We start from the raw sequence: 13,530 nt of genomic DNA, 5'->3' as shown, positions 1-13,530 counted from the left end.
GTTGGTTGGCCCTTGTATAAGGTTGGAGCTACTACCAAAAGGCAAAAGGAAAAGCAGCCTAATCTGATCCTTGTTAACCCAAAGCAAATCCCCATTGCCCAGAAAGGAATGTAGCCCTCAAGCTGAAATAGTTTTCCCATGCCTGACTTTCTGGGTGGCAAGATGGTTGGTGATTTGTAGGGGCATTTGCAGGAGCAATTTGCCAATGCCATAACACAGCGGAGACCTTCCCCTCCTGACCTGCCACCTCACCCTTCTCCTCCCGATAAGCAGCAGATGTGTGGCACCGCCCCTCTTCACTGCCCTATCCTGTCATGATGTATAGGATTGCACCATAATGCAGTTAATTACCCTAGAATTGGAACTTCTGGGGTGAACTACGCATCTTTTTAAACTATCTTCCTGTGACTGATTTCTCTGACACAAAATATTTATCAGACAGCAGCCTCCAAAGACATATAGGGCAGAATCCAGTGTAGGGCTGTTCCCTCTGGTGTAACATGAAAAATTGTGAACCAGTGATGAAAGTGCAGCCAAATGAGAGTAGCACAGAGTGAGCTTAAGGGGAAAGAGGGTAGCAGTGGTGAAGAGTTCATTTTCTCCTTTTCCTCCCCCTTCCACATTGCAGTGGGAAGTCTTTGACTAGGGATCCTCCTTGTAAACTCAAAAATCTACATTTAAATGTAGGCATTTTGCAAGCTATAGCCTAGAGAAGCCATTGAGTATCAACATGGCATAGCTATTGAAGAGAAAATAAGCCTTCACAAAATAAAGGAAAGGTTTTCGCTTGGGCTGGGGGGAGGCGGTGGAAGAGAAGTAAAAGAGACGGATCATGGATTGACTTTTCAAAATATTGACAAATAGAAGCAGAGAGAAAGCTCTGTCCATAAATAAGAGGACTATTAACCATAATGTTGCTTTCTTCTAACTGTAATGTGACAGCTTTATCTTTCTTTTAAAACAAAAAAGGATAAAGCTGGATATTACCTTCTTTTTAAAAACAAAAACACCCAACATTGATAGCATCAAACCTCATAAAATATTAGTATCTGTCTCCCCAGCTATTAAAATTAATGGCTATGGATTCCTTTGTGTTGCATTCTTCAGCTGTTTTATCACCTGATACAGTGTGTGTGTGTGTGTGTGTGTGTGTGTCTTTCTCTCTGTGTATTTCACTGCGACTTTGTGCGTTTCATGACCAGCACCATTGAGCAGGAACTAAGTGTGACAACTCTAATTGGAGTAGGAGCTGTGATCCAAACAAGAGCTCATGAGCTACTGCATGGACGGGGAACCTGTGGCTCTCCAGATGTTTATTGAATCCCTATTTATTAGCCATGCTGATGGGTATCAATGGGAGTTGGAATCCAACATCTGGAGTGCCAGAGACTCCCCATCCCTGAGCTACTGAGAGGCTTATTTCCTCACTGCCACCCCCTTTTTTCCTGGCCATGCGCTGGGTCACTGTTAACAGATGAAGCTTTGCTGATTTCTCAGTGGCTACTAGGCATGATGGCTATGCACTACCCCCAGTGTTGGAGGTTGTATGCTTCTAAATGCCAATTTCTGGGAAGCACAAGTGGTGAGAGGGCTGTTACATTCATGTCCAACTTGTGGGCTTCTCAGAGGCATCTGGTTGACCACAGTGAGAACAGGATGCTGAACTAGACAGGCCTTTAATCTGATCTAGCAGGAATATTTTTCTTGTGTTCATTTCCATAAAGGCACATAAAGGCAGCTCAGAGTCTCAAAAATTAGAAACACAAAAGCACTGATTAGAGAAATGCAGCCTGGAACAGATAAGTTCTAAGGCCCATCTCAAGGCCACATTGTGAACCGTCCTGTGATCTTCAGAGGAAGGGTGGGTATACAAATTTAATAAATAACATAATAAATAAATAGTTCAGTTGGAAAGAAATTTCATAAACATGAGACCACCACCAAGAAGGCCCTGATTTTATAGGTACTGTTCCCAGCTTGATGCAACATCACAAATTTCCCTAGATTAAACTCAATTAATTTTCAAATGATTTGATTTATTATACACGGTTATGTTTTCCTCCCCTTCTACAGCAAATACATTCCAAAACTCTCCATCTCCTGGGGCTCTCCCTGGCCTTTCAGACAAAAATGTTTTGAAAACAACTCAATTTTGCTATTTGCATACTCATATAATATAACTTTCCACGAGTGCTTAATCAATCATGCTGAAATGTCTGCAGGATCCTTTGGGTAGGCCTCTAGAAAGTTAATATCAATGACAATAATCAACTTTTCTTTTCATAAAAAATAAAACCTTAAAAAGTTGCCTCAAGTGGAAGTTGGATTTTGACACTGCCATGCAAATCAAGCCAAAATATAGTGAAAAGGTGTGAGATTCCATTCGGAAAGAACCTTTTTATGTAATCTATGGGATTCAGAACATAAGCACCCAGATCTTTGCAAGATACTAGCCCTCTTCATGGGCTCAAACTATGCAGGGGTGCAGGGGCACATGCACCCCACAGTCTCAGGGCATCCTTCCTACTTGCCCAATCTTTTGCACATTGAGGTGGTAGTCAAACTACCTGCAGTCCTTCATGCTCAACACAAAATAAGTTAAGAGAAGAGCCGACTGTGCATGCCTGTCCAGTTCTTGGAAGTTGAGCTTGGAGCTATTGCTTCAGAGCTTACATAGGGCCTGGAGGATCTGAATCCAGCTTCCATAAAAGGAAGTTTGCAGCCACAGGTTTTTGAGTGAGGACTGAATGTGATGAGATGCCGTTCACACAATTAGCAATTTTGATTCCTGTGGCGTGGCGTGACACATTAACAGACACCCCCCCCCCAGATTGCCCATAGCCCGCTGTTAGGAAATGACTTCTCCGGCATCTGACGAAGACGTGGTGTCCCACCCTTTGATCGCAACCACGTCTTTCATTCTCCTGCACAGAATTCTAATAGGAGGATATTTGTGGGAAACCTCTCTGATTTCACTTTAATGTCCTATTTGAATATAGTAGTGTATTGGGCTAAACTGACGCTTTTGCAGACTCTTGGGTCAATGCTGCTTAATGGTCCAGCCAGGAATGAACCAATTTTGGCCACTGTGGGCTGGCAAGGGGATTGAGTGGTTAACCTACTTTGTTTCCCTCTTGACCTTAAAAACCAAACTTGAACTTTCCTGGGACAGAAATCTCTAGAGCATCCCATAATCCTGCCTTGTTTTCCCCCCAAGAGGTTTTTGTTTTTGCCTGTGACCCACCAACTATGAGGTAACGTCTCCTGATTTGGAGGATGGTAATGCCCTCAATTATTTAATGACAGGGGACAATGTTTGTGCTGAGACTACAACTTGGATCTCTAGTTTTTAGTTCCAACAAGGGTTTAGAGGAACAGCTCCAGCAACCTGGAAACAGGCACGACATCTTTGGTTTCCAACATACTCTGTAGCAGGGCATTTGCATGTTCAGAGGAGGTCCAAGTCCAACCACCAGAGCCAGTTGTCCTACAGGAGCGCGCGCGCGCACACACACACACACACACACACACACACACCTTCTATCTATCCCTCCAGAAGTTGTTGGACTACAACTCCCATCGGCCCCAATTAGCATGGCTTATAGTAAAAGATGAAGGGAGATGTGCCCAACAGCATTTGGATGGTGCCACACTGACTATCCTTGACAGTATGGAAGCAGCTCCTGGAAAAAGTTATGGAAGGTTCTGACTCCATATTCTTATTGTGCAGTCTCTAACACATATGGGATAATGCCTTAGAATAGATCAAACTTTATCCAGTGCAGTGTTCCAGCATATGTCATCTTAGCACCTGCCATTCATCTCTGTGACTGGAATCACGCCAGCTGGCTGTGCTTCCCAGGCTCTAACACACTCACTAGCCACACCTCACACATTTGACAATAGAACGAAGGGGCTTCTCCTAACTGGTCAGGATTCCTTCTTGCTTATAAGGAGGAGCTCCTACATGCTCACATCTGTACATTCACTGGGACCCTTTATGCCAAAGGTATCCAGCATGGAACCCTCCAAACACTGCAGACTACAACTCCCATCAGCATGGCCAATAGGAATGATGGGAGTTGTAGTCCAAAATATCTGGAGATCCCTGCTTCAGGATGAATGCATGCCTACCAAAAGGCATAGCACTCATGCCAGCACTAGGGCCACAGTTAGAGGGCTCAATTCTGCTTCTGCTCATGAATTAAAGTTAGGCATTGGGTCGTAGCTGTTGTGTGAGCTCTCTTAAGGTATGTGCATCACTTTGAATGATTTAAAATGCTGAATATTATCCCTCTGCACCTCCCCCTCACCATGACGTGCCTTAAAAAGAATATGTATGAGCAAATGGAGATTTTTTTTTAAAAAAAAGCAAACCTCTCATACGCAAGGCGCATTAAAACATTAGTGGTAAAACCAAGTGAACAAGCTGGCAATTGACCCGTCAATTGTGAGGTTTAGCCCCAATTTTTGTGTGTGCATAGCTGAAGGTTGTAAGCTGTACAAACCTTTATTGATCTGGGGTCTCTTTGTTTAAACAGCCCCTACTGTATTTATTTGTGCTGCTTCTCTCAAGTCAAACAAAAGGGGATGGATTGAAGTCAATCTCGGCATGACATCGCTGCCATGTGGTTCATTCACTCTGTATACAGATGTTTTCAATCTGCAGAGTTTGTCTTGCACATCCATATGAGATGAAGCAGGCTTGATTTAGGCTGGGAACAAAGCCAGAAAGAAATGAGGAGATACATCATTGACCCTTAATAAACAAGTTACAGAATGGCCTCGTTTTAGTCATTAGATCAGAAGAACACCTTGTGAGCACTAAGGCACTCCTTTAAAAAGTGCTATTTACCGCTGTTCGTGTTGAAATCAGATATCTGCGTTGGGTTGGGTCCCCCCCCCTTTTTGCATATGTGTGTTGTTATTTTTTTGCAAGCCAGAAAAACAGTACCAGTCTCGATTTAACATTGTGGGCAATGGCCACTTGCCAGATATTCTAGTATTCCGAAAGCATTCTTTTATTATAAGCAGCAATCAGCAGCTTCAGCTAAGCATGCAGCTCTGCTGCATTTAGGAAAAGAGAAGAAGGGAATCCCTCTTTGAAGAGCCGCAGAGTTTATCCACATCACCACTTGGGTGTGTCTAGCAGGGCTGGGTCCAGGAGTGGATCTACTATGAAACGAATGAAGCTTAAGCTTCAGGTCCCCTAATCTTGGAGGGGCCCCAGAAGTGACTTTATTCATGCATGTATTCCATGCATTTCCTTACTTTTAACCCCCCACAAAACTTGAAAACTACAAGGCATAGGAAATATTTATTCACACCAGTGACGTTGACATGTGAGATAATCCAGTACAACAGTTTTAAGCAAACTCTTGAGATGTAGTGGAACAACCCCACTGTGGTTACCCAGACCTCATTGCTGGTTGCCAATGGGCTCCCATAACAATTCAAGCTTCAAGGCCACCAACATGTAGGTCTGCCGCTGGCTGGGTTCTAGGCTTGAGATGGTCCTGAGTCAGTGGAGGCCGGAACATTTGGGTGAATTGGGCACTGGCCCACCAAACTCAGTCAGCCACCAGCTGCTTGCCTTCTTTCTTAGAACTAGTCCAGGGGGTTGCAGTACCTGTCAGCATCTTCCTCCTAAGTCAAAGTGTTGTCTTTGTAGAAATCAGCAGGGAGGAGGATGGTGGCAAAACTAGAATTAATTGACCCTGGCGGTCATATTGCCCTCCTTCCTGCCTGACCACTCCCAATGGACACCAGCACTCACTGCCCTCAGCAAATGCGCCACCTCTCATGCTACAAGCCCCCCCCCCCAACTTGTGTGGCAATAGCATGTGGCCACTGGCATTTCTTACAGGGTCCAGGGTTGGGGCAGGGAAGGAGCTAATGTCATACGTTCTGTGTGAGCTACCCAGAAACTCCTTGGTCCTGGTCCTGAATTTGCTCTTAAGCTTTTAAACCCACCAAGCATGCCAAAAACCAAACAAACCTTCATGATCCAAATGTGTTGCCCCACTCCCCAAACACACTCTCTCTCTGTGTGTCTCCTAGTAGGATCCTCTAAGCCAGAGAACATGTGGCCCTTCCAGATCTTGTTGGACTCCAGCTCCCATAATCTCTGCTCATTGGCTCTGGGGTCCAACATCTGGGGGCCTCCTACACTAAACCATGTGTTTGGTAATCATAACTACCCTTCAGCCTAATCTTACAATTCTAAGGCAACATCCTGCTTTACAGTCCTGACTCTAAAGTCTATTTCAAGTCCATTTTAAACATAAAGAACTCTAAGAAGAAGGACCTGCAGGGGCCTTGCAGTCACCCATCAACTGTTAGTCCCTGGATGGCAGATGGAGAGCAGGCACACAAGCTGCCTGGTCACAGTCTTCCACAATACAACATTATAATTATTTATATTCAGAATTTAAAATCAACAAAGCATCTTGTGGAGCATTGAAAATGAGTAAATTTTATTAAGTTTTCATGGACTAGAGTCTGGTTCATCATAGACACTAGTTTTTGATATATTCATAAAACGTGTTATGACCTTTCTTGCCTTCTTGTAAGAACAAGAGTCTCAGTGGGTTGTAGTGGTGCTATGAGCTGGTGTGAATGCACAAGAACTTCTAAATGATTAAAGGGTTCCATGCCTGTCTTGTCCGTTTTTTAAAAAAATGGCTTGTCTTACTCAAGACAGATCAGTGCACTTGTTTTGAATCCAGGGATATTAGAAACAGCTGGTAGTTCAGATACAGCAAAAGAGCCATTCAAGTTGGCCTCTTTTCCAGCCTTCCATTTTACCTCCTTATATCTTAAAGGAGGAGAGCGTATTATCTATCGCACTGCTTCAGTGTAGAATTTGCTTATTAATGCAACTATTAGAGAATCAATCAGTGACTTGTTGTATTACTGAAGCGGGCAAGGCATCAAGAAAGAATTGTAGCATTCTGTGCCAACAGTTAAATCTTTCAATTTTAGCAGGCAGTTCAGTGTAGCTTGGCAGCATTTTTTTTTAAAAAAAGATTATTATTATTTTGGTCTTTCCACTCCAGTGCAGATAAAATAAAGTTGCCTTCTGTCTTTTGTTGTTTTCAGAACTGTTGCCCTAAACCAAGCCAGACCCTTGGGCATGGTCTGGCCCAGCATCTTGCCCAGTGCTGCCTACTCTGGGTGGGCTTCTCCAAGACCCCAGGGAAAGGTCTTTCCCAGCCTTGGCCCCTGAGACCCTTTTAAAAAATGAGATGGAGGAGGAGGAGTTTGGATTTGATATCCCGCTTTATCACTAAGGAGTCTCAAAGCAGCTAACAATCTCCTTTTCCCTTCCTTCCTCACAACAAACACTCTGTGAGGTGAGTGAGGCTGAGAGACTTCAGAGAAGTGTGACTAGCCCAAGGTCACCCAGCAGCTGCATGTGGAGGAGCGGGGAATCGAACCCAGTTCACCAGATTACAAGTCCACCGCTCTTAACCACTACACCACACTGGTGTAGTGGGGCTCAAACAGGGTTTGAGATGGTGGGGCTCAAACAGGGTTTCCTACATGCAAAACAAGAGCTCCACCACTAAACTGGGGTGGACTTTAGTAGATGACCGGGGCAAGAAAAATGGAGCGTGTATTTGTTATGTCAACATTATCAGCAATTATGACATCACAGACTGGTTGCGATGGTGCAATGACTATATTTAAAACAAAAAAGGATAAAATGGTGCTGTTTTGGAATAGTAGTCTTGGGGAAATGCATGCAAGGAAATATTTCCAATGCTGAAAAACTGAACGGTCTTGAAATAACTCTTTATGTGATTTATTCTGTATAGGCTGTATCCAACTAAGTTCTACTCTATCTAAGACTCACACTGATTACTCTTCTTCTTCTTCCTCTTCTTCTTCTTCTTCTTCTTCTTCTTCTTCTTCTTCTTCTTCTATGATGATGATGTCACATTTTCCAAGATGATTTACAAATATACCATAAGAACAAGTAAAAATAGTTTTTAAAACAGTAGAAAAAGGAACTATTGATAGGTGTTCATTTTGCTCTGACATTAAACCTAAAGCAGAAATCTTTTCATCCAGACAGGAAAGCTTGTCTAAAGGAAAATGTCTTCAGTTATTTGCAAAAAAGCACAGATAGTGGGTACCTGTTATATCTCAACAGGAATGCTGATCTACAAAACAGGGGCAGTCACAATAAAATAATGCATGTTTGGTGTGTGTGTGTGTGTGTGTGTGTCTATGGATGAGAGAGAAAGCATTCCTGAAATCTAAAATCACAATCCTATACTATGCATGTCTACTCAGAAGTAAGTCCCATCAAGTTCAATTGAACTTACTCCTGGCTAAGTGTGCGTAGGATTGCAGATGAACAGCACACAAGGGTCTTTCTGGGGAGAATGTTCAGAAAGCAGGGTACCCCTCACTCCAGAAAAGAACTCTGTCTTCAGTAACCACCCATTGAATCTCTGGCTGCATCGAACCATGTGATCATTGGGTCTATTTTTACAGAACCATCCCAAGCAACTGCAACATCTATGCAATATGCACTTGCACTGGGAGACCCAGTAAGAAGTGCAGAGAAGTCAGAGAGAGGTTCACCATATCAAATGAGTCAGAGCTGCTACATATTGAAAACATGCAGCAAGATCAGACAATCAATAGGCTCTCCTGATGTTCCACATCAGCTCAGAGGGCTCTGATTGCTCAAGAGCTTGAACGTTAAGCTCCCCGCTTTTCTTTCTTTGCAACACTCCCCCCAGCTGTCAAATCACATTGATTTCCAGTCATTTTAACCTGGTCAAGCTCTGCAAACCCAGTCCCATGTGAGACAAGCCAGGACAGCTAGAAAGCCACACTGGATGCCTGATGCGTTCAGTTCTTTCAACAGTGCAAATAATGTGTTGTCTTGCTTACGAGGGTTGAGGGACCGATTACACAGAAGGCTAAATCCTTCATTATCCCCATGATATGCTCTTCACACTTTTGCTATCGATACATGAGGCAGAAATGTTCCCAGCGCTAGCAATACAGCTGTCTGATCAAGAAGGGTTTTCCATGGGCCTTGCGCTGTTTCTGAATTACATCCTACCCCTGGGGGAAGTGGTTTCCCTTGGAGGTCATTCATGGGGTGAACATGTGTTCTCTGTTTCCCCGTCTTTGCTGATGGGAAGGGGAGGGAGGGAAAGACATTGCTGAAAAACATATGGTATTTGGGAAATAAATATAAATTAAAGGAACAAACAAATTGAAGACAGTCGTAGCAGGCAGGGAACATGGAACACAGCTGAACCTGTGCATAATGTTCATATCAACGGGGACAATGCAAACGATACTTGGGACTTTCATGTGATGGGTTCAGTAACTCTGAACTTTGAATGACTCTTGAGCAGCCGAGAAAGCAAAAACAGGTGCTATGCTGAGGAATCCACGCCGCCAAGTCACAGAAGAGTCGCAGACCAATACACTTGCCTCCGGATTTTGTTCTCCTGTTGCTGTATGTTTAAAAACCATAATTGTGAGCCAGACATTGCTGATAAATGCAATCAAGGATGCAATGGGGAAGAGGTAGATGTCGATTCATTGTGCACCTGGAAGATTTGGCTCCACTGAGTGGTGTGTGTCTGTTTGACATTTATGATGTTCTCCCTGTTTAAGACCTTTGTGTTCTCCTTGAAAGCTTTCAGGTATGCTGAACTACATGGACTTTGGGCCTGATCCATAGGGCTTTTCTCATTTACTGGATAGATTGATGCCCCACCCTGCACAAAAATTCCCAGGGTGACTTACAAAACTTCAAAACACATATGAAAAAAATTTAGGCTGTGTAACCTAGGCCCAGGAGACAGATATGACCCTACAGGCCTCTTCATTTGGTCCTTGGAATCTTCCCAAACCAGACCCCTTACTAGCCCAGTGCCTTGGCTACTGTTTGTGTGGAAAGGTGAGGTATAATTCCAAGTGGAGGCAGGAGTTCCTATGTTCTGAAGTCACTTATTTTCTGCCATTCCTTTTCAGCGCAGGTAGAGGTCTCCAGGAACTTGCTTAGGATCTATCCCTGTTGCAAAAGCTCTTTCACAGACACCACCATACAACCCAGGCAAGGAAAGGGCCTACCTGAATCACGTCAGCAACACATCAACACGTCTAGGCTTTGCCCAGAATTTGGCAAGTGATCATAGTGCTGCAGCTGTGGAGCAGCATTTGGCAGGAAGAATCAGCTCAGGCAGCCTTGTCTAAAAAGCTAAATGATTTGGGGAACCATTAGGAAACTTTGTTATTGTATTTTCCCCCCTTCTCCCTGTAGGTTGCATTCAATTTTTGCCTTCTTTCTCTTCTCCCTTGTGGTTTTTCCCATCTACATTTTCTTCCCCTTCTCTCTAATTAGAAGATTATAGAGCTGGATTCCTTTGAGTCTTTGAGACTGGTCTGCTCAGGAGAGGGCAGGCAGTTATGTACAGCATGTGAATGCATTAAGAGCTATTCGTTTTATTACCAAAGAAATGAGTTAGGGCCAACATAGAGAAAAGAAATAAATCTGGGTCAGGATGGTGAGTTATAGGGAAATGGGTGGCAAAAAATGAAGACAAGCAATTGATCATTACAATATCTTCTTTGCCAGCTGGCATTGGCTGTTCAGCTGATGCAAAGTAAACTCAGAGGCTCTCTGGGTTTCAGTGTATTTTTTAGCGAGGCCTGTGAGTGTCCCTCAGTTCCATTTCATTATGCAACACTGTATTATAAAGGTATTTAAACAGGGCTCAGTTGCTGAAATCTGCCATTCAACTTGTACAGTGGTACATTCAACTTAATTCGTTCCAGAGGTCCATTCTTAACCTGAAACTGTTCTTAACCTGAAGTACCACTTTAGCTAATGGGACCTCCCACTGCCACCGCGCTGCCGCCACGTGATTTCTGTTCTCACTCTGAAGCAAAGTTCTTAACCCGAGGTACTATTTCTGGGTTAGCGGAGTCTGTAACCTGGTGCCTGTAACCCGAAGTTTGTCTAAAGAGGTGCTGGTACCAAAGAGGAGGACTAAATAGGAGGAAAGGAGGAGGTAGCAAATAAAACAGATGGAATCAGGGCCAGCTCAAGTCATTCTGCTGCCTCAAAAGGTGCAGCAAATGTCACCTCTCCCAATCGAGATGCATGGTACCCAAGGCTGGTCAAGTCATTTTTGCATCTGCGGCAGAAAGTCCCATGGGAATCTCTCTCTGTTCCTGGCAGTAGAATGATGATTATATTAAATAATGTGCTGCAGCTGATTGGAGAAGGCTGACTGGAGCAAGACCTGCAGACACTGGGTGAGGCATCTTCTGTCTAGAAAAAATTCCGCAGCCTCTTTACATTCCCCCATTGGACTTAATTGAACAGTTTCTTTTCATTAGTTCCTAGGAATGGAAATTTATGAAAATCTGAGTTTTGAGTTCATCTCCAAATAGTTCTTCTAATATTTAAACACAACAAGGAGTTAATTTTTTTTTACTAGTACTGCTAAAAACAGAAGCAATTCTCACATATTATATACATTATTATACACATTTTTAAATGTATAATATTATACACATGTTATTCACATATGCAATCCAGGATTCCTAAAGCAACCAGCACATTAAACATATGCATACATCAATGCACATACTTGTATAAAAATCTCTTTGGTATTAACTTAACCAAGGACAACAGGTGACCTGTATGCTGAGCAAGGATTTCTTCCTCAGTTACCCATGTCCAAACCCAATGATCCAATGACCTCCTCAGTTTTGAAAGCAGCTTCCTATAGGCATTATGACATGGATGTGGGTAATGCCAATGACAGTCATATTTGAAGCAAATCTATTTAAATCAAGGGCCTTAAATACCTTAATTTCAATAGACATTCAATTGGTATGACTTAGTTGGCTATCACCCTCTGTCTCTTAACCACAGCCTCCTTTGTCTGTTTTGTTTTGCCTCACCCAGTTGGGTCAATGGCCCCTGAACCTGGTCCTGATAACTACTGTTTCACTAAATGATAAGTATGGTACTGGAGCACTAGATCTGTTGCATACAGGGAGATTCAGGGAAGGGCTGTAGCTCAGTGGTAGAGCATTTACTTTTCATGTGGATCCCAGGTTCAGTCTAAGTCATCTACAGGTAGGGTTGGAAAAGACCCCTGTCTAAAACCCTGGAGAGTCACTATCAGTTAGTGTAGACAATACTGAACTGGATGAGCCAATGGTCTGACTCATCTAGTTCAGTAGTTTCCTATGTTCCTAACCAAAGCATCATGAAGATCTTGTCGTCTGTTTAGAAACCAGCACACTAGATTCAGCCGAAGGTTGACACTGCTCCAGTGTTGCCAAAAAACTCATCAGGCTCGCATGCGAAAATCTGCTTAGTGTTGTTCCCACCTTTGCCCCAGGATAGCAAAATTGTGCAAGACGTGGGGCAAAAGAAGTGGCGCCACAAGGGAAACAGGTGGAAGGGAATGAGAGCTGAGAAGTCAATGCAGAGAGACAGAGAGTCAGAGAGTCAAAGAAAAGCCCTGGAGACAAGACACTTTCTATCTGTGCACACTGCAAATTATGTTACATTAATTGAATGGCAAGATAACCAAATAATCCCTATTTGCATAACGACTTGTAAATTTATGTGAGTAAATTCTGCTGTGATGCATAGACTGTGTCTAGGAAAATGGGGCCCTGTGGACCTGAGCCCCTGCTCTGGACCAGGGATGGAGAACCCTTTTCAGCCTGAGGGCCACATTCCCTACTGGATAATCTCCCCTGGGCCACTTGTGAGTGGTAGGTGAGGGCAGAGGCAAAAGTGGGCAGAGTAACAAATGGAAATGTTACCTTTGTACAGCTGGCTAGTTTCTACACACATTCACATGCTCTCCTCTATCTTCCATCCAGACAAGTGAAGAGTATTGTTAGAATTCAAAGACACATTCCAGTCAGGCGGAAATGCTCTGGGAGTGAAGTATGGGCAGTGGAGAGAGTTTTGAGGGCCAGAGAATATTAGATGGCTGCATTTGGTCCCTGAGCCTGAGGTTCCCACCCCTACTCTAGACCCTTCTTGGGGTCCAAGTAAGGCATTGTGTTGCCAGAGACTGCCTAGCTGCCTCCCCCACCCGCCTCTTTCTGCCTCAGCTCCTTCCCCCGACTTGCTCATCTGTTCCATGTTTATCTCCTCTTCCATCCCCTTGCCAATCCAACACTCCTCCCCTTACGTGGCCACCCACCCACAGCTTTGATCTGAGGACAGGGCCCTTCTTCAGACTAGGACATTGCAGGTGAGACTATTTACCTGGTGATGCTCTATGACTGAGCTATGGCCCTTTTCCTGGAAACAGGTAGGTAGCCGTGTTGCCAGAAGCACCTTAAAGACCAACTAAGTTTGTTATTGGTATGCGCTTTCGTGTGCATGCACACTTCTTCAGATCCCTTTTCCTGGGAGTAACTGATTGGCCACTGGGGGGACAGGAAGTTGGAGCAGATGGGGGCCTGGTTTGACCCAGCAGAATCTTCTGTTCTTTTTTGCCCAGTTGTGGT

Source organism: Podarcis raffonei, chromosome 8 (genome assembly GCF_027172205.1).
Source record: "Podarcis raffonei isolate rPodRaf1 chromosome 8, rPodRaf1.pri, whole genome shotgun sequence".
Classification (NCBI taxonomy): Eukaryota; Metazoa; Chordata; class Lepidosauria; order Squamata; family Lacertidae; genus Podarcis; species Podarcis raffonei.
Note: the sequence above shows the minus strand (reverse complement) of the source record.